Source organism: Falco peregrinus, chromosome 7, assembly GCF_023634155.1.
Source record: "Falco peregrinus isolate bFalPer1 chromosome 7, bFalPer1.pri, whole genome shotgun sequence".
Classification (NCBI taxonomy): domain Eukaryota; kingdom Metazoa; phylum Chordata; class Aves; order Falconiformes; family Falconidae; genus Falco; species Falco peregrinus.
The window spans coordinates 6693781-6719316 of NC_073727.1; the positions used below are offsets into that span (position 1 = coordinate 6693781).

Consider the following 25536-nt stretch of genomic DNA (forward strand, 5'->3'; position numbering starts at 1 on the left):
CCACTCAACACTTACATCATGTCCGACAGAGACTGTAAAGGGCCTTTATGAGTATGCCTGTGATTTGTTGCAGGGTGGGCTTGGTCCATGGCGTTTATTTTTGCAATACTCCAAGACCCTGGCTTCGCTTTCTTTCTGTAACAAAAGCACGGTCTGGATCTTCATCAGGCCTTCAGCCCAAGCCTGTTACACGTCAGAAAGGTGGGAAGGCTTTCCATTACAGTCCTTGGGTGAAGCAAAAAGAACTGGGTTCATCTGCTGTCGATCGAGACATCCCAGGTAGACCTGAAGCTTATTTCCCGTTCTCAAGAACAGAGCCAAGACTTTACAGCCTGCCAGATGGATTTGCAGGGAAATCTTTAGGTCAGCTAACTGGTGGGTGAGAAGAGGGGATGGAGGGCCAGGGGGTTAAGCGTGTGCATCAGTGCTTCCACCCAAAGCAGCTGCAGCCACGTATTCTTCCCAAGCCTGCCTGTGACAGCTTGGAAAGCCTGAGCCTCAGTGTGACCTCACTAAGGCAACTCTTACACCATTAGCTCACAAAGAGAAGTTATGAGAAAGAAAACACGCACGCACATGCTCACAGATGGAGGGTGGATATAGCCTTTTCCTGAATAAAAAGCGAATTCCGTCAATGGAAAAAACCACACGGGAGGGTGCTGAAAGGAAGACATGGCAAGTAAAGGAATTCTATTCTTGGCGCTGGCACTACTTCACAAGGCGACTTGGCCCTTATTCTGAGAACTTAAAAACTTAATGTCAAGTGATGGGTATGAGCATGGTCTCTGTCTGACCCTCCTCCCCTAAAATGCTGCATCTATGGTCAAAAATTAAAGTCAGATAGCGATATGCACTGCATACTTGAATGCTGACCGGCTGAGGAAGAGTAACTCATTTTCCAGCAGCTTGATACATTAGTCACCAACAAAATAAAACAGCCATCAATAGGAAAAACAGCTGCTGTGCTACAGGTGAGGGCAGGATCACCAGCTTAGTGCAGAGGCATCTGTGCTGTCTAGACTGTCAGGGTAACTCAACCATTGCAGGGGTTATGAAGATAATTTTGCTGTTCAAAACTATATTGGCTCTGTTATAAACCTGTCAGAACTGTCAAGAGAGGCCTCAGGCGAAATGCTGCATTTTCCTAGGAGGCAGCTGGATTTGGTTTAACCCTCAGCTCTTCCCAGCCATCCTCATGCTCACTGACTTTTGTTCCCATTCTTTTTTTGGAAAGGGACCAGGCCTTCTGTGTTTGCAGAACCTGGGTACAAATTCCAAGATTGCTGAAAACTATAAATAATATGCCCTTAGTTGCCATGTAACAAACTTGTATGAGAATTCACAGCTGTTCTGTTATTGTAATTCAGCCTGTGTTGGAGCCACAAAATTTGGCTGTGCCTCAGTCTCTCCCAGGCATCTAGCCCTCTGTCAGCTCTGGAGCAGCAGTTTAAATGGGATGGCTGAGGCTGTTACTGCTGTTTAGGTAGCTCCCCCCCTTCCAGTGAATTTGGTTGAGACAAAAAAGGTGTCACATCCCTCCATGAATCAGCTGAAGAACAGCTGTGCGTTTTAGCCTTGCTCACCAGAGTGAACTATTTTTGCTACAGGCACAACAAGGTAGGTTAATGGAGCAGCTTAATTTCATGCCACAGCTCATCCAGCTGATTTTGCCATGGGAGGAGGAGGAGGAGGATGCCTCACATGAGCTCATCTGGTGGCAGGCTGGTAAGGGGTGACAATCTCCAGGAGGGGGTTGGTGCAGAGGGGGGTTGTTACAAGAAACTGAGGGGGGGAAATTGCTGCTGGTATAGGTGGATGTTGAAGGTTATGTGGGTCTGCAGGCTGGGCCATATCAGGACCTTCAAGGAAGGTTTTCTTTGGCTCTGACATCCAAGGCAGCTGGCCCATTAGGCAAGTGCTGAGCAAGATTACTGTCATGTGCTTGACAGAGGAGCCTCCTTTATAACTCGGTGAATAAAGAGAGGGGAAGACCCTGCTACAATTCCCTTTTCTCCCCGTCCCTGAAGAGGCTGAGCCCCACACTGTGCAACCCCAGTAGCTCCCACCTCCCTGGACCCAGCACAGAAAATGAACATTGTGCTTGCTAGAAGCTTGGGCTTTTGTAGGTAAAGCCCAGAGCAACAGTGGAGGCGTGTGGCTAAGGGGCTTGTATCCAGCCCCCAAACTAGACCCCCAGCCTACTTTTCCTTTCTGAAAATAACTACCCAACTGCAAGATCTGTGAGAGGCTTCAGTTTTACTAGTGGAAAATTTTGGCAAAACCCTATAAAATAAATGAAGCAATTCCAGCAGAGGCTGGAGCATGCACTGAAATTACTGCCTGGAGCCATAGAGGCTGTGGAGCTAAGGCTACCATGTCAAGCTTACCAGTCACAAATCATGGGAGGAAGCACTTATCCACAGGAGGTGGAGAGAAGAAGGAAGGGTCAAGCACTGTAGCAGACATGAAAGGTTTTATGTTTAATTTTCTGGAAAGATTTTCTTCAAAATATGGTTTTGCCAAGTATCTTGTTTCCCAATTCAAACTGCTGTTATTTTTTTCCCATCAAATTAATTTCACTTATGCTGGTTTGTCAGGAGGGAAAATCCAAATCTCAACTTATTTTTATATGAGGGAAAAGATGAATTAAAGAAAATGCTGTTGACTATACAGTTACACCTGTGCGACAGCCATAAAAATTTGCAATAGGTATGGAAAACGTGCTCGGGTAACACAGAAAAGCCAAAACAGGGGTTATTCTATGCTAGATATATCTCCTAATTTTAAAATCAGGTGGCACTTTCTGCTAATTCTTAGCATAGGAAGTTTTGTGTTTTGGGGTTTTTTGGATGCATTTCAGTTCCATATAAATGAGATCCACACACTTTTGGTAAGGCTATGATTTATGATCTTCTATTAGTGAATTATATGTTAATTGCAATACTGTGTGACAAGCTATAATACAGCACCTTATGGCACGTTACAAAAAACGGAGCATGGAGGTGCAGCAGGGAGCACTTTGCCAGCGCATGGAGAAAGTAAATCTGTAATAATTCATAATATTTTTTTATGCACAAGATCCAGAGCTGGCCAATGGTAATATGCAGAGTGGACACCCTACATGTATTTTCATCAAAGAGAACAAGAAGTGAGAAAATGAAGAAGGTGAGTAGTTAGAAAAGATGTAATTTATCAAAACGTCTCTCCAAAAGTGCTGTAAATAAGCCAGCAGAGTTCCTGCAGGCTGAGGCTGTGATGCCTTTTTCAGAGCCTTCTCTTCCCATTAAAGCCTGTCTTGAAACAGTAGTGGCTTTAGGATTATGGCTTATTACTCACACAGAGCTCAAGAAATGTGTTTGGATTCTCATTTGGAGGAATAAGCCTGTCTTAAAGTTAGTCTTGACTTCCTGCATTTCCTGTCTAACTTGTCTATTGAGTCATTAGGTGATGACCTCATTTGGTAATTCAGGAAAAACTGTGGAAGAAGACTCCAGCAGTAAGCTCCTCTGCTCCTTCCACAACTGTTTCCAAAGCACTCTGTTTATGAAACACACAAAACCTATACACACACACACACACACCATATGCTGCTGAAACACAGCCTCCAGTGAGGAGGGGAAGAGCCAAAACTACACAGTTTCTAAAACAAAGGGAGAAAAAGGGAAGAAAGTGATACATGGCAATGGAGTGAGGCTCTTGTTATTAAAAGTGCCACGTGACCGTGCTTCAAGGCATCCTTCAACACTTAGCATGAGGTGGGACAGAGGAGAATGAGGACGAATGGCTGAAACACAGTTATAGGAAAAAATCCACCTCAACATGTGCAACAGAAACCACACATCCTGACTGCTTGTTGATAATTATTTTCTTGGTGCAGCAATCCACAGCTTGGTAGCTAAAGCAAATACTTCTTTAATAGGTAATTACTTCTTAGTTCTCCTTGTACTTATACAGAGACACAGAAACTGTGTCCTACTCCATCTTTTCTGTGTAACTGGAGCCAAAGCTTAAAATGCAGTATTAGGGAAGGGTTGAATAGTTTCTTTGAAAGCACTTTGGCAAACTCAAACTAGGAAAAGACACAGCACCAAGCCACTAGCCAATTTTGTAGAGTCACAAAAAATAGTTTTGAGAATTACTTACCCATCAGCAGATTTATCTATGAATCACAGCAGAATTTTACTGAAGTAAGTAAGAAAATACTAAATCAAGGTTTCCTTCAGTATGTTTGCAGACAGAAGAGCAAGAGTACAACATAACTTGTCTATGCACGAGCTGTGAAGCTCAGTAGGTTATTGCTGGTAAACTCTTCAGAGGATGTAACAGTCAAGGTAAGAGGTGAGAGAGTCATGCTGCAGACTGATTCTTTTATGCTGTATGTGTTATCTATCTGTTAAGAAACCTTTGGGTTCTGAGATTAATACAATAAGGAGCACAGATAGCAGTGACAGCACCTATATTCAGGACATTTGAAAAGAAAATCCTTTGGACAGGCCAGTATTTTTCTCTACACATGTATTTTCTGACCCTTCAACTAGGTCCATGAGTACTCTTCATTGTATTTATGTAGTTATCAAAGTTAGTGTCACACTGAAGTCTGCAACACTACCTTAATCAATAACTGTATGAGATTTTTTTGAGCAATGCTGGATTATTCAAATAATAAAAATAGGTGCTTCAAAGTTATTCTTGGTCTAGTTCTGGGACATTAGAGGAAATAAATGAGATGATTAACAAAAAAACATCTACAGCAGGCCAGAATTCAAGGCTCAGACAGATCTCAGTGCTCAAAATATAAGTGTCTTTCCAGCTAATGAATCTGGCCCCGTTTCTGTTTTACTAATTTTAAACAAGAGAATAATTGAACAGTGATTCCAAAACTGTAGAAGTGAAGTTCGAACAAATCCTGGTGCTTTGTGGGATTTGAAGGGAACATGCTAAATTTAATCAGCCTAAGCATCTTGTGTCATGGTTGCTAGTACACCTGAATACTTATGTCTACCAGTAAAGGAATCAGTGATATAAAAATCATGCTCAGAATCACACTTAATAATACTTTTATTTATACACATTTTCTTATTTCTGTCATATTCTCAGGAGTGCTTAGCACCAGTTTTGGCTCCAGAATAAATTGCTGAAGATCTCTTTATTTAATTTGGACTATCAAGTGGGAACTCAGCATTTTATAAAAACCTATTTTTATAAAATACTGGAAAGAGATGTTTTCTTCATAACTAACTCCTTGATTACTTTGCACCAGAAGTCATGATTGCATTGCAAGAGAACACAAAGGAAATTATACATGTTGGAGGTCTTTCTCCTGACTAAAATTTTAATCATCTTCTTGACGTCATGGAACTTTACAAAGGTTTAATCAATGTCAGCTCCTGCCTTTTTCTTCTTAACCCTGTTTGCTTCACATCTGGGTTTAATCTCTGGTTAAACAAATCAGAATTTATGGAGCTTACCACACGAATTGAGAAGCTTCTTCTCTTATCTCCTTGTCTGCATATGAAGTATTTGCTAATAGAGCTGGTGCTCATCTATCACCCTTATTCCCTATGCCCTCTAAACAAATAAAGACATAAAACCAAAGGCAAAAAATTTCCATGTAATAGCTAGTCCTGTGTATCTTGTGGGTTTTGGAATAAGAAACATTAAAAAAAAAAACAAACCAAAACGTTGGCCAGGTTTTTTCAGGAAGAGTGAAGAGGGCTCTCATGAGTGCCTGAGCATTGTTCAAGAGGGATAAATGCAGAATACTCCGTTTGAACAGCAATAATCAGCTGCACAAATACAGGACAGAAAACAAGTGGCTGGTGGCATTTCTTCTTACAGGAATCTATGAGATATACTGAATCACAAGCTAAACATGAGTCAACACTATCATGCTGTTGTGAAAAAAGCAAACACCACATTGGGGTTTCTAAACAGGAGCAGAGCTTGCAAGATGTGTGAAACAAGCCGTCTGCCGTACTCAACAATGGTATGGCTTCAGCTGCAGTAGTGTGTGTAGTTCAGGCACTGCACTCCAAGAAGAATATGAACTAGATGAGAATTCAGAGAGTAATGACGATGAGCAAAGGTTTAGACTGTGCCCTATGACAAAAGATGCAAGAATTGAGGCGGTTTAGCCTCAAGAAAAAAAGGCTGGAAAAGGGACATGATATCCCTGACATACAAAAGGCTCTTTGAAAAGGAGAGGGAAGAATCTTTGCTTGTTTACATTGGCTATTATGAGAGGTAATGGGCTTAAATTACAGCAAGAAAACACTAGGAAAGCTTCCTATATGAAAAAGATGATAAAATGCTGTGATAACTTGCCTGGAAAGTTCTGGAGTGTCCATCTCTGGAAGATGAGTCTAAATTAACCCTGCCATGAGGCAAGGGGAAGATTTCTGGAGGCCCTTTCCCAGTCCTTGTTTCCTTTGGTTCTATGTTTTCTATTAAAACATCTTTGTTCCTTAGACATGGAAACATTTTCCTTGGTAGTGAAAGTTCTTAGATTATACTGCTGAACCGCACACACTTGTGTAATCACAGTGAAGGTGATGCAAATCTGTGGAGGGCATATGGGATCTTCTTATATTCTTCTTTTCTCTGAAGAAAAAGATAAGCCCAATAGATCATTGTAACATAGGGTGAGATGTGTTCCAGGAAAGCTTCCCGAATACTGACAGTCGTCACCACGCTGGGACTTCAACACTGGGGTGCGCTAGCCCCACTGCTTCTCCCGTCCTGTCTCTGTGCTCAGCTTCCTATGTTTTTCATTTGCAACAGTGCCTCAATCAAGTTTACCACTCAAATACTTCTACATGTGTGCATGAGTGGAGCAAAAGTTGTGAGGGGTACCTGAGAAAAGGTTTGTGACACCATATGCTCAACTCCTACTGTCATGTCCAGCCCCTCTATGCCAAACCGACAAACCGTCTTTAAAACAGAATATTAATGCCAATGTGCCACAGAATACTTAAGTATTAGACAGGGGCTTTCTAGACCCTGCCCACCACCTCATAATGTGCTTCATCTGAAATATGGAGCCTCTCTATTTGGATTCTTGAATTATTCAGAAAGAAACACAACAACACAACTGTTATCAGATTAACTATGGCTGAGATGTACCAGACTAGTTAATATTTTACAGAGCAACAAACAGGGAATGAATTCATGAGCAGTGCAGATTATCTAAATGGTTTCCAGCAGCTCTATCAAAAACTCAACCTTTTCCACAGTCACCCCAGACCTCTACAACTCTCTGTCTGGCTTCTGGTTTGGTATCTGCCTAGTTCCTCAGCTATATTATATATCATAATATTTTTTCCCCACTTTTCTATTTCTAAGAGGAATTTCATCCTCTGTTACTTGCTATAAAGTAGAGACACTGTGGGTTAAGTTTTATTGCCATGTGTGTTTGCCTGCGTGTGCATCTAATGCCTAAAATCTCTTTACAATCACTAGGCTGAAAACACGCAGGTTAACTGAAACCAGGTTTTCTTCACATGTCGCTACTTACCACACACAAAAGATGTACAGGCTACCTTACTTTCATGCAGTTACTTTCATAGGTCTGCTTTCAAAAAGTTTATACGGATGCAAGTGTGTGGGTGTGGTTTCAAAACAGCATGAGGTGGTTTAAATCCATGCTGCTGCTGGCAGTGTTAATGCCTGAAACTAACCTGACAGACCCCAGGTCCACGATCCAGCTGATCTCCCAGGAGGTCAGCAGAGCCCCTACAACTGGGGAAACATCTCTGATCACTTGGCCACACATGCAAGTGAATCCTATGATTAAGGCAAATTTTATAACTTTGTTGAAGAAGTAAAGTTGAAGAACAAAGTTATGCTCTGACTTTCCAAGAGTCAAATGGCAACTACGATTGCTGGACCATGAAAAAGGCATTGTTGGTATCACTTAAGACACTTGGAAACTCAAAAAGGACTAACCAAAAGCTAATATTCTGACAGTATTTTGAAAGAGTAAATGAATTAACAAAGGTAAACACACACCTTCCAACCTGACATCAGTAATGGTAGGACATACCAAGAACTTGATTAACGGAGCTTAAAAGGAGATTAATATTGATGCTAACGCATTTGCTGAAAATATATCTTGTCTATCAGAGTGTTTAATATGATTACCATTCAGGATTAAACAGGTATTGTTATTAACATGTTAAAGCTTCCACTTAATCTGTCAGATGTCTGCCTTGGTTACACAGCATTTTGACTATAGGAGCTAGAAAAATGCACTAGCTTATAAGCAGATCTCAAAAAAGCTCTTGAAAATTGGGAAATCACCACCAAGGAATTGTACTTCTAATTCAGTTCTGTATAGCCATGTGTCTAGGCCTGTGCTATTTTTAGCACAGCATTTTAACCAACAATCTAGAAGAAAAACATCCATCTTCCCCACCATAAATTTATCACTGAGAAAGCCTGCAGATTTCTCAGGGAACAGTGATAAAAAGTGAAGGGCAGGTCACTGGTACTTGGTGATGTGAAGGTGAGAACATACAGTGGTAACATAACAGCCACGTATAAAGCCCGACTAGAGCTATAATTACAGGAGATGATCCTGGGCCTTGTCTTGTAGAAGAACATGAGAATAATCATATTATGGTAGCCACCGTGTGTGGCCAGTCATCAAAAAAGGTTAATACAATCCTTGGACATGTGTACAGGGAAAATAATTTTCATCTGACTTCTGCACCTGGCACTGGAATGGCTGCTTTTATGTTCAGCTTAATGCATACAGTTCAGGATTATGTTGCATCTTGGAGGAAGTTCAAAGAATTGCCAAGAAAATGAGTCAAGTATTGGAGGGTGGGGGTGGAGAGAGAGAGGTATATTCCAAGAACTCAGCTTATATATCTTACTTAGGACACGGATAATAGATAACTAAACTACTCTTTTTAAATCCTTCATAATTTAGGCAGGAATTGTTGATAAAGGGTTCTTCAGTCCAGTAGATAAATGTATGACAAAGTCTGATAGGTAGTTATTGGAACTAAATGAAGCAACACTATACACAAAGATATTTTTTTGTTTGGTGAAGGTAACGCATGCAGGATTTCTTGAAGGTGAAGGTAATGAATTCAGAAACAGAACAAGAATTTGTTAAATGCAACAGTGGATTTTCTCTCTCCAGGAGTTTTCAAATCAAGATTGTATGGTTTTTGAAAAGTGATCTTTAGTTCAACCCCTTAGTGTCAATGAAATCTTCACAGCTGTTCTATGGTAAGATAACTTCACCTATTTGAAATCTAGCAAGAAGAAAATGGAAGAAAGAGATGGAAGAAAGGAGAAAAAAAAGGAAGAATGAAAAGAAATACAGAGTTTTATTGCATAAAGACCTTGTTTTGATAAAGGTCTCTCTATCTACTACAGTTTTGATGGTATCTTCCATTCCCTTTCTTGAGCCAACATGCAACATTGTTATACACGTCAAAGAGCAGAAAGAGTTCAAGCACACAGCTAGCTGCATTAGATGGGCTCGCCACTTGTGCCCTGCTGGTATAATCTGAGGTGTGATTTGGCATTCTCTCCCAGTCATGGCTCCAGAGGGAGACTATCACTCTCCTACTGCCCAGATACACTCACGTCTGAAAGCTGAGAGGAAACAAAGAATGTTTTGCCTTCACGTATTAGAATGACCTTGGGATCATCCAGAACTGGACATACATCATTTAACATTTCGATTTTCTCATGCCAGCTGCAGAGACTGAGGCTGGCCTGGCGTGTGAAAATACATGGGTTGGACAGACAAACTGAAGGGAGAAGTTCTATGTCTTTCCTACTTAACAGCCTGTGGCTACTCAAATATGAAAGATGGTACAAGTGTTGATTTCATACAAAGAGCAAAACACGTTTGTTTTGTGTAAGACTATTTCTCTTTCAGACAAAACCAGCAAATATAAGCTGTCCAGGGGAAAATGTAGTCTTTTTCCATTCATGACAATCCTGTTTATCACCTTTTAAACACACAAGTCCACACACAGCCACAGCCATATGCTCTGTTCCTTTTCTCTGACAGCTTCAGTGTGGCAGTTTTGCAGTTGCATTGCGTGAACTCCTCACAAGCCACAGAACCATTAGCTGAAATACAGAAGCATTAACATCCTTTCACAGAAGGAAGATTAGGGAAGGAATTAAAAGACAGGTACCATGCTTTGATGCTCATGATGCAAGACTATCTCTTGCATCCCTAGAAAAGACCACTCAACTAGTCTGGTTGTCTCACAGACACTAACATTTAGAAGACACACAAAACTGAATAATGGTCAAGATGAAAATTCTCCCTACAAGTGGAACCAGAAAAAAAGAAAGAAAGCCTCCTGAAACAGCTATTCCCTTGAAGTTCTGGTCCATCACTCTCAGATATAAATTCTCTTCAACTACAACTGTAATTCTTCACATGTTCACCTTAACATCTGTTTTGTTCCTATCCACAGATTTCTCTTTATAATATTCTTGCTACTTTCAAACACATATCCTCCCTGATGGCACTGGATTCACCAAAGTGTAGTGAGGCGCACAGAATCTTGTTGTAGCTAGAGTGGAACAAACACAAATCTCACTGCTCTGACTTCCAAGCTAAGCCCCAGTAATGAATCAGCAGAATACCCCCTGCCCCTCTGAGTCCTGAAGCTGATCTGCTGTCATCCCCCCCAGCTCCTCCCTTCCAGCTTTCCTCTTTTCTGAATCTTCCAGATAACTCCCAGCAGCTGTCTCTGCCTGCCTACACATGGAAACTTTGCCCTACGTAGAAAGCAAAACGTTTAATGGAGCCATGGTAGAAAAGACAAGTCAGTTTTAACCTAAAAGTAGCAGACGCTTTGTAGCCCTGTATTTTTGAACTACTCTGTAAGCTCAAAGAATCTTGGGTATTAAAGTTTGCTTTGGTTTGCCCTCTATGAGACATCAAATCTCACTATACTGTATTAGCGACAGCTGCTATTCCTGGCCTTATTCCACTCTCAAAATGTTTTCTGTCTTGAACCATATGTTTCACATATAGTTATTTAAAGAGTTTCGCTAGCTAAGCCTGTTGAGATGAATCATCCCTCCTGCAAAGGTGTCGTGGGATATGCAGCAGAGTAATAAGAACATTAACTTGGTTACATAGCATAAATAAAATCATACATGTCAGTTGTGCATTGCTGTGATAGAAAACGTGATGCAAATTAAAAGAAATCCTAACTGATGTGGAATAAGCTTTCCCAGCCCGGATTACCTAAGAGGCAGGGAAGATGTATCTTTAAACTACAATAGAATTAGGCTGGGTTTGTGCATATTAATTGCAGAGGCAGTGTCAAACACATCTCTGGATTTAACTGCTGATGTCTACAAGATTCTGAACTATTGTTTCTCTTCCTGCTCCAATAATGCCAATTTTGCTGGCTTAGGGGGAAATAACCATAAAAACTTTATCTCAATCCCTCATTCAAGATGGCTTTTCCTGAAGATCTCTTATTCAATTTAACTGTTACCTACAAAGGATTTTAGAACATCTCCAGTGCAGTTTATAGTAAAGAAGCTTTTATGCATGCTTGTCCTTTGGCAGTATGAACCGATTTGTACGAATAGATTTCTATTTTCTTCATGTCTACCTTTTATTCTTGCTCTCACCACATCTTACTTACTATGAAAGATGTAAACTTTATGCCAGAGCAGAACTCCAGCTTCTCTTCCAACATAAGCATCCAAATCAGCTGACAAGAGCATCATGCTCCTCCTCACACCTAGGTCTGTCCCAGGCAATCTGGAATGCCTTCCTTCAAGGGGCTACTGCATGTTCAGCCACAGTGGAAGGACTTCCCTACATCAACTCCAAGATGGTCTCTGGGCTGGTGGCAAAAGCACTTTCAACAAAGGTGGCAGATGTGTATCCTGATCTTTTTTTGTGGGCTATGATTACTGATGTAGCATATATGATAGGTATCCATCTCCACTTCTAACTGTGAAACTTTGAAAGAGAGATCATAAGCGATCTTCATGCAGAACTTGGGATGTATGACAGCTCCTCCCATTTCCTGATAAGGTGCTCTCCAGCTCTAGGTGCTTTTTTCTCTGAATTTCTGAGAACATGGTTATGCAGTTACTTCAGTTCACTATAAATATACAATGCTCCATGAAGGGGCAATCCTACCCACCTTTGCACCCTTGGACATTGCTGCTTCTTTGTAAGAACACTCACTCTTTTTGCTTCCTCAATACTAGTTTTCAGACAGATAACGTTCTTTGGCCTGATTCAAAGGATTGCTGTGTACACACTAGAAGCAGGACACAGAAAGCAGCAGGGAAAAGGCAGTGACTTACTGGAGAGGAGGAGAAAAGACAAGGCCAATCTTTTCTGGCAGCAGTGCAGACATCTGCTTGATTAAAGTAACCTCATAACAATGGCCTAGGATGCCTTCTTATGCAGTCTAGGAAGTTTAGAACAAAGGCTAACCTAGCATTCTGGATTAATAAGGCTGGATTTAAAGTCTGGTCAAGCTAAGGCAAAAGGTCCTTTTCTAGATCTCTCCTTCATATGTTGTGAGTGCTAGACAACATCACTAGAATGCATTGGTTTGATCCTTTACCTGCCTCTTTATCCAAGAAATGTCACCTTTCCTAGACATTTTTGGAATGCCCAGCTTTAATGCAATGTATTCAAAGAAAGACAGCTTGTGAATTTCAAACACCGAACAATTACAAATAATGTTTTGTTTGAAAAAATACAGTCACTAAGGAAAAAAAGAAAAGAAGATATATTTCTGACTGAAAACAAATCTGCGAGACTTAACCATTTTCCAGCAAAATGAGTCCACTTTCAGCAGGCCACTTGCACACAAACAAAAAAGACATACGCACACACCCCACAATCTGTCATTCTTACCATGTTTTTCAGGGGTTGTTTTACCTCAGAGTAGCTGCAACAGATGCTTTGTGAGCCAGAATCTCTGGTCCATTCAAGCCAGGTTCTAGGCAAGCCTGGTGGGTAGAGCCAGGGTAGGTTTGAATGACACTCAAAGTCCCCAGGTGCTGCAACTGCTCAGGATGCAGGCCAGCCCCTTGATTAAAGAACAGCTGGCTGATGCCTGGTTTCCCACAGTCCTGAAGTCCAAACATTAAATCTGCCCTGAAAAAAAACCAACAGAAAGTGTGTTCTTTCAGAAGAGTTCTATGATAAGTAATGGATTCTCCTGCAGCACAACTGGAATAGACTACTCAATGTACAATGCCACATCTATTTTTGGAAAATCACAGATGGAGCCAATTGAGTGATCTCACTGGCTAGTAATTTCTTTGAAATACTTTATCACATACATGAAAATACACTGCATTACATCACTTCAGAAGTCATCTTTGTTTTCTTTTTAATTAAGTTATAGTATTTTCCTTGATGTTTAAACTTCAGTATGTGTGACTTCAGTGGCATCATAGAAACCATTGGAAATAACTCTTTTTGTACCTACATACTCATGTAGTTGCCCAGCACTGCAGAAGATAATTATATATATGCAATATTTAGAGGTTGACCGACAGGTATTTAGGAATTATAGAAGATGCCTAAGGCTATTTCAACCTCTTCATCTCCAACACACATACAAGCATACACACATTCACATCTGAAATCAATATCACATATGGGAGACTGAAGCCTTCCAAACTGAAATTAGTGGCATTTAAATAAGAAACCCACAAAACCAAATCAAGAATTAATGCTGATTGCTAGAGCGTGCCAGCATTTCACAACAGATATAAATGTGGTATGTTTAACATTTTTGTGCTCATTCTCCTGCAGGGGCAGCTGAGGAATGTTCAGACGATCTCAACCACAGCCATATTAGGATAGCATTAGGTACACGTCTCAATTGCAGAAGCAGCTTTATAAGTTATACTCCAGACAATGGAGGCGTAGACATATAACTCACTGAGCTGATGCATTCTTGTGCGTCGTCCATTCATTTAGTATTGTACAGAATAAACATGCATCTTTGGTCTCCTGCTGAAATGCAACTGTTTTCCAAGAATATTGTTTTATCACCCAAAGCTAGAGGCAAGCAGAACTTTCAGGGCCAGGAGAGAGGGGTAATGAGATGAATGTTTGTTCCTGGAGTTAGGGCTGGGGTGAGTTCTAACTGGTTGGACATCCTTCCTGCTGGCTTTCACACATCTCTGTTATTCTATCCCCCTGTTTAGCTTTTCTGCTGCTGAACCTAAAATACATCAAGAGAGACAGTGATGTTCCTAGACCTCCTAAAAGATGAGTAATGGTAAGTTTATAGTCATCCTTACAAACTGAATTTTTGGGGTTTATGTGTTTATGCCATTCCTTTCTGACCATCTGTGACCCATTGGAAAGTAATTTTCAAGGTGCTTTCAGATGATTTCAGGAATGCTGTCTCCTTGTTACAGTGCAGGATTTGGATTCAAGGTACCCAAGTGCTATTTTTGACTCTGACACTGGTTAACAAGAGAGCAGCAGCTAATCCTTTCAGCCCCAATCTTACAATTGTTTTATGCTTGTTTTTAAATGAGGATGAAGACAGTACTGCTGACCTCCGTTGCTTTGAGATCTGCTGCTGAAAACTATAACAGCTAGAATTGAACTGACTGCAACTCAGAAGTTACTTCCATTACAATTGTATGTGTCACAGTTACCATATTCTGTCAAGCTGGTAAATACTCCAGAAAACTTGCATCCTTAAGGAGATAAGAAGGTATGGCATAATACAACACATTAGGCGAAATACGATCGTGATGCGATAACTTCATCTACCTGCCATGTCTGAAGGCTTCTAGTAGCACCCTGAGTAGGCAAGTCCAGCTCATTCATCTTTTCTGACTAAATGTATTTGTGACTGACTGGTAAGTGGTCTCTTCCTAGATACCAGGTCTCTAGAAGCACAAAGTAAATGCGAGTAACACAAATACTATGAACTCATCAGCACACCGGAAGTATAAAGTTCCAAATTTCAGCTCAGAAGGATATAAGTTTAAAATGCCCTTTAATCTTTATGTACTTTTAATGTGCATATCTAATCATAATCTCCCTGATTGCTTATAGCTTGTGTACAGCTACAGTAGGTACTCTTCAGTGGATTTGTTATTTAGATCTCTAGAAAGGAGTAGGAATGGATCAGAAAGATAGGGCTGAAAACTCAACTTCAAAGTATTCGAAATTATTTAAAGATGATTGATATAAAAAGGAAAAATCAATTTCCTCATAAACATAGAAAGAATAACTGATTTGAAATTCTCTAAAACCACATTACAATTCTGGAAATATTAATAGAGCAGGGATAGGAAGAGGCCCAGACCTTACAAAGAATTGACAGCTATGACTGTGAGCAAAACTAATGCTTCTATTCAGTGGCCCACACAAAGACAATATGCAATGAAAAATTGGGATTGAGCCATTACCACCCTGCGAGATTTTCTTGCTGGTCTGAAGAGTGAAATGAAAACCTGAATGAAAATAGAATGCTGCTACTTATAATGTTGATGCTAAATATGCTGAGCTTCAACTCAGTTGCATTCAGCAACTAGCATCCTATGATCCCAAGTGGGCACGACCTACTGCAGATATTTGTTTAATATAAAATCTTGAGGAGATTCTAGAATTCATTGCTAAGTTTTCAGAACAGACCTAGAAGTTACAACTAACGTACAGAGTTTACTTGCGCTTCACATCTTTGCCAGATAGTGGCATTTAATTTTTAAACTGAAAATGAAATTTCGCCAGAAAACTTTACCGAGTCCTTAATCAATCTATTCAAGGAAAGTTACTTTTAGCAATAACATTGAATCTCCCCTGCTGCAGCACTTTCATTACTTCTTTTCCAATCTATAGTTTCTATTTTCTTCTTTGCAGAAACATTGCTCGTGGTTATGGGCTGACATCCCATCTTCCCTTAGCCTTCTCTTTAGACTAAACAATGCCAATTCCTTCCACCCTACCTCATGCTCCCTTCTAGACTGTTGCTCATTCTTTTTAGCCCTTTCTGGATTGTCTCCAGCACATCTACGTTTTTCTTAAAGTATGGTGCCCAAAACAGTACTCCTTGACACTCACCAATGTCATGGAGAGCACAATTACTTTACACACCTTGCACAGAATATTTGTACTCCAGGATCACTGTTTTGTTTCAGTTTGGCAATACTTGGTTAGTACAGGGAGCTTCTTTATTTATTAAACTGAAAAGGTATATTTGGAGACAATCTTTCTTTGTGAAAGCTAGGTTTCAGGTATAGTGTTGTGATCAGGGTCTTAAGGCCAGAAAGTTGTAAAAATTTGTTTTACTTTATTACAGGGCACACTAGAAAACCAGGAGTTAGCTCTGATTTACTGTAAAAAATGCTCCCTATTTACATGGTTTTCAGAGATGTATGGCAACTGTCCTATTTTGTGCTTTAATAAAATAGCAACAAATACTACCTAGCTTTCTAGACAGACACAGGTAGGGAGTTGAGAAGAGCTTTGCCTATGAGTATCAGGGATATGCACACTATTACAAAGTATAAAGCCTTGTTACCTTTATGTACCTTTGAGCTGAAACGCTGTTTCATTAAAGTTAATTGCATTAGAGTTAACTCAGATTTCACCATTAGCGGTAAGGCTTTCTAGGTAGCAATTTGTTGTTTACTACAAGTCTAAAAAAAGAGTCTTAGTTAACACTCTGTAGACACTAATGTGTAAATGTGTATCCTAATAATTTTTCAATAACTGATTACCCCCCCCATTACTTCATTGTGTTTCCTTAAATTGCATAATAATTAACAAAGAGAATTTGGTACAAATCTTATTGGGACTTGCTAACAAAACATGAGGGTTAATCCCTGGTCTGAGAGAAGGTAGGAAGGATGTAGAACAGTACTAATGCTCCAATTGTAGATAACTTACTCCTTATTCTTCCACAGTTTTCTTGCACGGTATGAGCGAGTGACTTAACTATCATACGTCTCCTTGTTTTTCATGAGCTAGTTAAGAGAAACATTCTTATATTCCTTCCAAAGTAAACTTTTTTTTTTGTTTATTGTTGGACAAATTTCTGTCCGACAATAAAGACCAAGCAACTCTGTTGGTTATCTTCACGTTAAAGTAGATTATACCCACTTTGGTTTCAAGAATTCATTAAATTCAGGGTTGCAGTAACATTAAAATCCTATGCTCTGGTCAGTATTTTTAAACCAAATTTCAATTAACTTTAAAGAAGAAAAAAAAAGTAAAAGCACACCCACTGGCAGCGCTTAGCTGAATCAATAAAAAGCACAAATAAATACCACCATATCTGTACCAGTGTGAGTTTTGCATACTCAGTTTCTGTTGTTAAAATATGGTTTAAAACACAAAGCTTTTAAAGCTTTGGGTAACAGATAAGTTATGGTAGTCAAAGTTTTAAGACAAGTACAGATAATTTATCTTTTTTAGTGATTTGGCTGCCATTCTGGTATTTCCTCAGCAGAAATAACATGTAAGGCTTCCCTTTGTTGCCCTAGCCCTCCATTTTAAATTTATTCCTATATTAAACCACCAAAATTTGTTTTGTTTCTTATCTGCTTTTTAAGCCAGCAGTGACAAGTGGAAAGAAGGAATTTTGTGAAATTTCTGGAAAAGTTAAAACAGTCTGCAGTAGCAATTTTCCAGAAATGAAGGATTGTTTGGCATGTCTTCAATGCAGTCCACAGAAGATTTTTGTAATTTCCTAGGGTATAGATTATTATTCTAATCTTATTTACCCAGCCTTGAAGTTCATTCACTAATGTAATTGTATCCAAAGCAAAAACACTGCCTATTGAACTCTACAGCTATTAATTTCTGTTTTCATTCACTCTTTTCTTTCAAGTTGTAGACTTGCTTAGTAGTGCTGGTCCAAAATTGTAATAATAATTTCAGATATACTTATTCTAGCTTTCCTCTGTTATAGAAAAAGAATAAAATTTGTCTGCAGTCCCACATTTATTTTCGCGTGCAGAGTCATACAGCTATAATAAACACTAAGAGACTCCCAGACCAGATGCCAGAGAAAGTTCCATTGTACTCAAGACTCACTGCCTTCTGTGAATCAACATAGGGGTTTAAGAACACCAGTCCAACACACCGAATTTGTTTCATGTTTGCCCAGTACCAAGTGTAATAGGTCTTTGACCTCTGGATAATATTTGAGGAACAGCAATAAATACTATTAACTCTTCTGTATTAAATATTACATGCAACATTTCAAGGACAGAAAAGTTAACAATGAAAGGTTTTCTTCTCATCTATTTCCTTATTTGTGTTTCATATACTTCAGACTTGCATAGTTGAATACCACAGAACCAGAAGCAATCACTGGAAGTCACTCAGGATGTGTCATAGATACAGGACTGTATCTGCTAACAATTTTTGAGGATCCACAAGCTTTCTCAGCATCCTCCAAACATCTCTTTATGTCACCTAATGCAAATTGTTCTCGATGTAGCTTAAAAACATTGCTTTTCATTTTATGCCAACAGACATAAGTAATAGTTTATTTCCTAAGTTGTTGCTATCCTTTATGCACCTGAATAGGATGAGGGATAAGGGGCTTTAGTCCCCAGACATGGCTGGACACACAGGGTTGCCATTAAGCTGGCCTCCTCTGTCCCTACAAATCCATTTGCAGGTATGGTTTCTTTTTTTTTAAGTCCACATTAAAGCTCCAATGACACAACCAAACCAGAAAAAGCCAAAACCCCCAAATCTGGGTGTTTTATTTTTTTTCTTTCTTCATTTAACTGCCACTATTTTGTTACATAACACACACATGAAATTTTGTGTGCTATAGTGTGCATTCAGTAATGCAGCATCAGCAAATTCAGAGCAAAGTTGTGAATAAACCAGGGTATACCATAGCTTAGCTCTGGTCACGCCTTGATTTGCATGCTGTACCTCTCAGCCAAAGTGATTGCACCCACCCTCCCTCTCCCCAACCCTAAGCACAAGTTTTTAAACACTAGTTTGCCCATGTCACAAATTAATTATCTCTTGAATACAGATTTGTGTAATTCCAGTTCCATATGGTTTAAATCTCTTCCTAGAAGACAGCTGATTGTGGCAGAGCACATGTTAGGGGTCACACACTAGAAGCCTGCCTAGTCATGCAACACTGACAGGACAATTGCAATGATCCCAAACTTAAGTGTTTGTTAATCTAGGGTCACAATTTCCTGTGCCATTCAAGCAGCAGTACCTGCCTGAAAACATATTCAGTCTCCTGGCCACCCACCTTCCCCATGGAAGAAAGTTCACAAGTGCTCTATTCCATTCAAATTCTTTTCTCATCCTGATGTTGCTTTGCACTAATTTTATAGGGATGGAAAAAGGCAGAGACTGCAGCTCATTTATGCTGGAACACAAAATAAGGAGACTACTTGAACGTTAGAATGGCTAAGTTGAATTAGCAATCAACTCTAACACAATGCACTCTGAAACAGAATTTTCTCAGAATACAATGAACTGTATTTTGAACCTGAAGCAGCTTAGACCTAGTGCCAAAAGGTCTGACAAACAGAAACCCTGGTTGTTCCATTTATAGCTTTGTATCATTTAACCCTTAATGCCTTTGACAAGGATGTTCCTTGGCTATAACAGCAGATTTACAAAAGAGGATTAGAGTTTGGGGGTGGGGAAGTGGCAAGTCAAGCCACAAGAAAACATTGGGCTGCTGTGAAAAAGTAATGTGGTTTTAGGCAAATTGAGACCATCTGTCATAAAGTACACAAAGCGGGACTAAACCTCAAGAAACTCATTGTAACAAGCATTAGATAATGTGAGGAGGTTGGGAGTGCTGTAAAGGTCTGACAATCTTTGTGATGAACCCTATTCATTCACAGGGGAAAAATTAGCTTCAGATCCACAGACATCTGGCTTTCTAAAATTAAAGGTAGAAACTTTCAATTTTCCACAGAAGAGTCTCTTCACAATGGTGCTGTTCATTGCTTTCTTTCACTTATTTCCCATCTATCTCATCCTTGACTACATAAGAGCAGTGCAGAAGAAAACGAGTCATGACATCATTGCAGGGGATCCATGGTTTGATCCACTAAAGTTACCCATGGCCTTTCCCTTGCTGTATCTTGAGAGAATTTTAAAAAGTCAGAGGAAGACCTATGGAGTGGCTGCAGGGTAAGGTGGCCTGGTCAGAAAAACTGCAGATGAGTCCGTTTTAATGAAGGAGCCAGACCCATGTCACCATCTGCCATCTTATGGTTTGAGAATATGAAACATCTTCTAAAATACATCTCTCTTTTTAATGTGGTCATTGTGCAGGGACTGGGGGTGAGGAGATGGTAAAAGACTTGAATTGTGCTTTGCCCCTCAACACACCCTGGTGACAGCAGCTCTGATGGTCCCTGAAAGATAGATTAGATTGAAAAATCTTTTTTTCTAACCATACCCTGGTTTTATCTGTTACTATACTGAAATTAATGCATATATTACTTAGTTGCAATATACACCAGTGGACGTAAATGCACTTAAATGCAGTCGAAGAATCCATGTACCTGGAACATTCTCCTACTGACACTTTGGAAAGACTGAAAGTGTCCTCTGCAATTTACATTCCAGTTGAATATAAGCTCTCTCTTTCTATGTTAAAAACTGAGGTTGCAATTGTCTCACCAAGACCAAGTTCTGCTCTCGGATCTGTGAGAAGCCTGTCAAAGTGGTAACAGAGAAGACAGAGTTCAGCTCCCTGTGAGCACACATCTTCCAGTGGTAAGTTATGGGTGATATCATTCCAGGACTCTGGCACTGGCAAACTCTGCATGCCAGACACAGGAAACCAAGAAAAATAAGACAAACCACAGAAGCCTCCAAAATTGTATCATTTTTATAGTTTAGTGAGAAGATGGATGTTCTCACTGTGACTGACCTCCAAGAACTGGATTTTTTTAAGCCAATACAAATATTAGCTTATTTTTTTAAGTCTCTGAACATTCATATAACATGAAGGACAGGACAATCCAGCTTAGTTTTGATCAGCTTTTTAGACCATTATCCAGCCTTTACTTTACTTAGCAACTCCAGATCAGGAGAACAGTTTTGAAAAAAAAATTATACCAACTACCTTGTAAAATAAATAATTCAATGGTTTCTTAGACTTAGCAACCATGATCTCAGAAGTCAGTTTTCTATATTTTCTCTAGAAATTATTTATAGATAAATACTTAGGTTATTTAGTTCTAGCTAAAAAGTTTTTTAAAATGTTCATTGTAATTCCAATGAACATTGGAGGTCATCATATTTGCTAATAAAAAAGTTTTAATATACTAAAGTTAGCATTAACTAATTTTAAATGCTCTTGATTGGAGAAAAAATTGAAAGATGAACTAAAATTAGTATCTAGTTTAGCCAAATTACCTAATTGTTGAAAAAGTGATGATAATGATATAAACGTGGCTGCTAATTGATCTCAAAACATCCCCATTTGCACACATTAACTGTATGCCTTAACTGAACTATTATCTGCTGAAAGCATTTGCCAACTATTCTACTTACAATTATTTCTATTTGTGTCACATTTATGGTTTCTGTGACAGACATTTTTCCCAGTTTGGTCAAATTCCAAGCAAGAGAATAATGAACAAGACATCTACAGTCTTGATTTTCAGTAACATTACCTTCTGTATAAAATTTAGTATTATTTTTAGCCAGTGTTACTAGCCTCTATATAGCAACAACTGTTTCAGGACTTCCAGGTATGACAACAATGCCAATTAAGCAAATTAAGAAGCCAGTACTGCATTCTTGATTCTCAGAATCTTCCCAGATGAAGGCACTACAACTCTATACATAGCAAGTTTATACATATTGACAGAGTTCCCTCTTTGCCTGATGAGTATAAATACAAGTGTGATATAAATATTTTCCTTGACTATAAAGAATTAACAATCACTAACGAAATTATTATTACACAATAAATATATGTGTAATCTGCAATTGAATGAATTGTAGGGAATCAATACTAGAAGGTGCTGAGCCTCCCTAAGGTGCCAGTTCTTAGCTTTCTGAGCAGCAGTATTCCACAGCCCTCATTTTGAGCACTCGCACGCAGAAGTGAACAGGAGGATTGTTAATCCAAGTACAATAGAGCAGAATCTCCTCGTCTACCACTCGGCTTTGCACCAACATTTTACTAGCTATATAGGAAATACTGTCATTAATATAAACAAGCATTTAAGCAAGTCCTTAACTACCGTAAAAATACAATGGTACCAAAACCTTTTTCTTTTTAAGAAAAGAGTAATTATTTCACTACAACTGGGCTCTCAGCTCCTTAGCTAATGAGAAGGAAAGCCATAAGAGAAGTGAATCATCCTTGTCCTGAGATTTGTGGTGAGCCACAACAGGACCTCCTGAAATGGGGGCCCCTCCATTAAATGACCACAGTGAGTTGCCTTGTGTGTTCCACTGTATCCTATACAAATTTAGATGTATTAATTCTCTTCATATACTTTAACATAACTCACAGCAGCATATAATCATGCCACTAAATGTATAGTTCTTAAATTTTCTTTGCATTAGTGTTGAACTGGTATTCTCCCAGTTGCATGGCTGTATTTTAGTACATTGCATATGTATTTATCCTAATTCTTGCAGCTTCTCTTTGAGATAGATACATCAGAGATATCATGAGGACAATTTAGATTCTGGGTTTTTTGCATCCCTTCAACTCAACTGCTTGTAGTATACACAAGGATAACTCACCTACCAGAATAACACTTCATTGCAGTTCAAAACTGGGTCACTTTTGGATAACAGATTTAGAATCCGTTTTATAGAGAGTTACAAACAAGTAACCAAGTAATCAGGCTAGTATTTGGAATATGCATCAAATCCTTTGTTTCCATCTCTAGATGCAAACACTCTTCAAATCTCTGCAGACTTATCCTTAGAGAGTAGGACTGGAACATTTATTTTCTAACTACACAAACTGCAAAACAAAGCATGGGAAATTAAGAAGCTTGCCCAAGATTACTTCAGTGACAGCAAGCAAAGCAGGAATTTCAATGGAATTCTCAGACACGCAAGCAACTTAAATATGCTGGTATACAAAATTGTTCCAATTTATCCAGCTTGAAGAGAAGCAGTAAACATCTGGAGTAAACATTTGAAAAAATGCCCTAGCCAATGCTATTCTTGATAACTTGGTTAACTAACCATGAAATACTGTTAGGATGCAATTTATTTTCTGTTTACTGCTTGCAATCCTTTCACTTTAGAGTATTGAATATCTCCTTTTCTAAAACCAAGATTAAACAAGTGTTTTCAAATACAGGGAGCAGGAAGGGTAATCGTTTCTTAAAAAATACTACCATAATGCTGTGACAGTTACCTGCAAGCACTGCAGGAATTAAAGATATACCATCTAGACTTTTAAGTTTCTAAGTATCAATCTTATCAGCCTTAAGTTTTAAAGCCCTATTAAACAAAATAATGTATCACATGCATTTTCAAGTGCAATGGAACTGTTTTCCTCCCATTTGGCCAAATTTTAAAATTGTTTGGAGTGCTAATTGGAAAGAAAGGATATTATTAATGTTTGAAAACGTAGTTTAAAAGTGAGAAAGTAGGAAATTTCTTTGCTGTTGAAGCCCAAAAATTTAGTGGTCTGGGTAAAATTGATTCGTTAATCTCATTCATAAGCAGCTCTGAATTGGCATAAATAAGTTCACCGTAGGAACAAGGGGCAAGCTGCACAGTTGTTATTTGTTGTTACTATCAAATAAGGAATTTATTTTAAAGAAACAAATACCAACCAATGGAAGCAACCAAAAAACCCCCCTGAAATATCTTAAGATGTAAGCCATGTTTCTTCCCCTTGCTGCTACAGAGGTAATGACACCTTCTGGCAGTGCGGTGGTCAGACAAGAGCTTCTGATCCACTTCCAGCTGCAAAGAACTGCCAAAAAAAAATTAATTTAGCTTCAAAGTGGTAAACTCTACTATATTTCTGGAAGCTTTCTCACTCAGAGTTTAATACTGAGTTCTGCCAAATACTAACAGAAATCGTTAATGAGGAAAGATAATAATCATTTCTGAGAAATCAATAAATTAAGTCCAATTAGTATCAGGTTAGAATAATTACATTTAGTCACTCCCTTTATCTGTCAGCTACCTCATTTTAGAAAAACAAAATCAATCATGTTGAACTGGCATCCTTTAATACAGCAGACAAAAATAACACAAGCCAACAGACGAAAGACAAGCTAGATTTAAACTAAAAAGTAAATCCATCTTTTGAGTACTTATGCTCTTACAAGTGTTGCAATAATTTCTCCTTCACTGCAAATACTTAAACTTGATGCTTTCTAAAAAACAAACTCTGGTGCTGTCCGAGATACTGGCCTTGAAACAAGCTAAACAAAACCCTAATTTCCTGTTTGACACAGGCTGTAGAGTCGTTCATATTAACTTCAGGTTTTTTAAAGTAATGCAAAGAATAAAACTTCTAATCTTCCTAGATTCAATCTTATTGATCTAAGGGTACACTGACTGTGCCTCAAACATTTAAACCACCTTGCTCCAAGTCACATGGACTTTTCTAACACTGAACAGTTACTTTGAAGCCATTAAAGAATCCTTCCCAAAACAGGACCTCACACAGGTACATGCCATGTTCCAAATCCAGAATTTTACATCTGTTAAAAGTAAGATTTTGCCTGGAGCAGAAAAGTCTGGGGAGAATGAGAGCTATTGGAACAGAAACTATAATGCTTCACACAAGGCAAGGCTCCCTGACAAGCATTTTTATCCTACTGACCTAATGTTTCCTAGAGTCTCCTGTATAAGGGAAGAAAATTTGTAGTCCCACTTTCCACAGAGAAGAACCGGAGATCAACAGTACTCTCAGATGGTGCGTTTCAGGATGCATAAGCTGAACTCTGCAATGAAAGCAAGGAAGGAGGTCCTACTCCAAATGGGGCAGTAACTCATTTCATTCACTGCAGAACATTATTCTTCAGCCTAATGTGAAGGTGAAATTTTAGTTTTAAGTAGTAAGTGATCATAGATGAACAAAAAATCATAGCAGAAGTAATTTAGATGCAGCATATACATAAAGCATCAGATGTTAAACAGATGGAATGGTCTATTTCACTGCATTACATAAGCTATGCAGAGCACAGTAGAGGTGTCCCAACTTGTTTCTTAAAGAAATCATAAACCGTACCTCAATTTAACTTGTGTTCTTGTAAAATCTGACAAAATTCACTCCATGCCTATGTCTGCAGAATGCATATTCTGAAGAGGATGTAAACAGCTTTAAATACATGCCTTAAGCACGGAAATCCTGTCTCTACTAGACTATTCTTGAATGGAAAAGACTGTTTATAGAATGTGTAATATTAAGAAAAATACCTACTTGATACCTCTCCTGCCATAGTACCAGAGGAACCCTCCCTATACTTATGACTTTGCTGTGCAAACATGTCAGGAGAGGTAACCCTTTCTAAAGTCCATCTTTCATTCAAAGCAAATATTGCCACATCAGCCTAAAAGAATTCTCTTAAACCTCTGAGTACTTC

General features: G+C 39.0%; 2 long non-coding RNA genes across 2 annotated transcripts in view; one reads left to right on the plus strand and one right to left on the minus strand.

Annotated features, from left to right (window-relative positions):
- Positions 1-25536, minus strand: part of LOC129784904 (uncharacterized) — an 86391-nt gene that overhangs the window by 58615 nt on the left and 2240 nt on the right. Inside the window, exon 2 of the long non-coding RNA XR_008748133.1 lies at positions 12905-13123. This is a non-coding gene — a long non-coding RNA (uncharacterized LOC129784904). The remainder of the gene's footprint in view (positions 1-12904; positions 13124-25536) is intronic.
- Positions 1344-18241, plus strand: LOC114012652 (uncharacterized). Its single transcript, XR_003555262.2, has 4 exons — positions 1344-1617; positions 3079-3165; positions 14188-14261; positions 14527-18241. It is a non-coding gene; the product is annotated as an uncharacterized LOC114012652 (long non-coding RNA).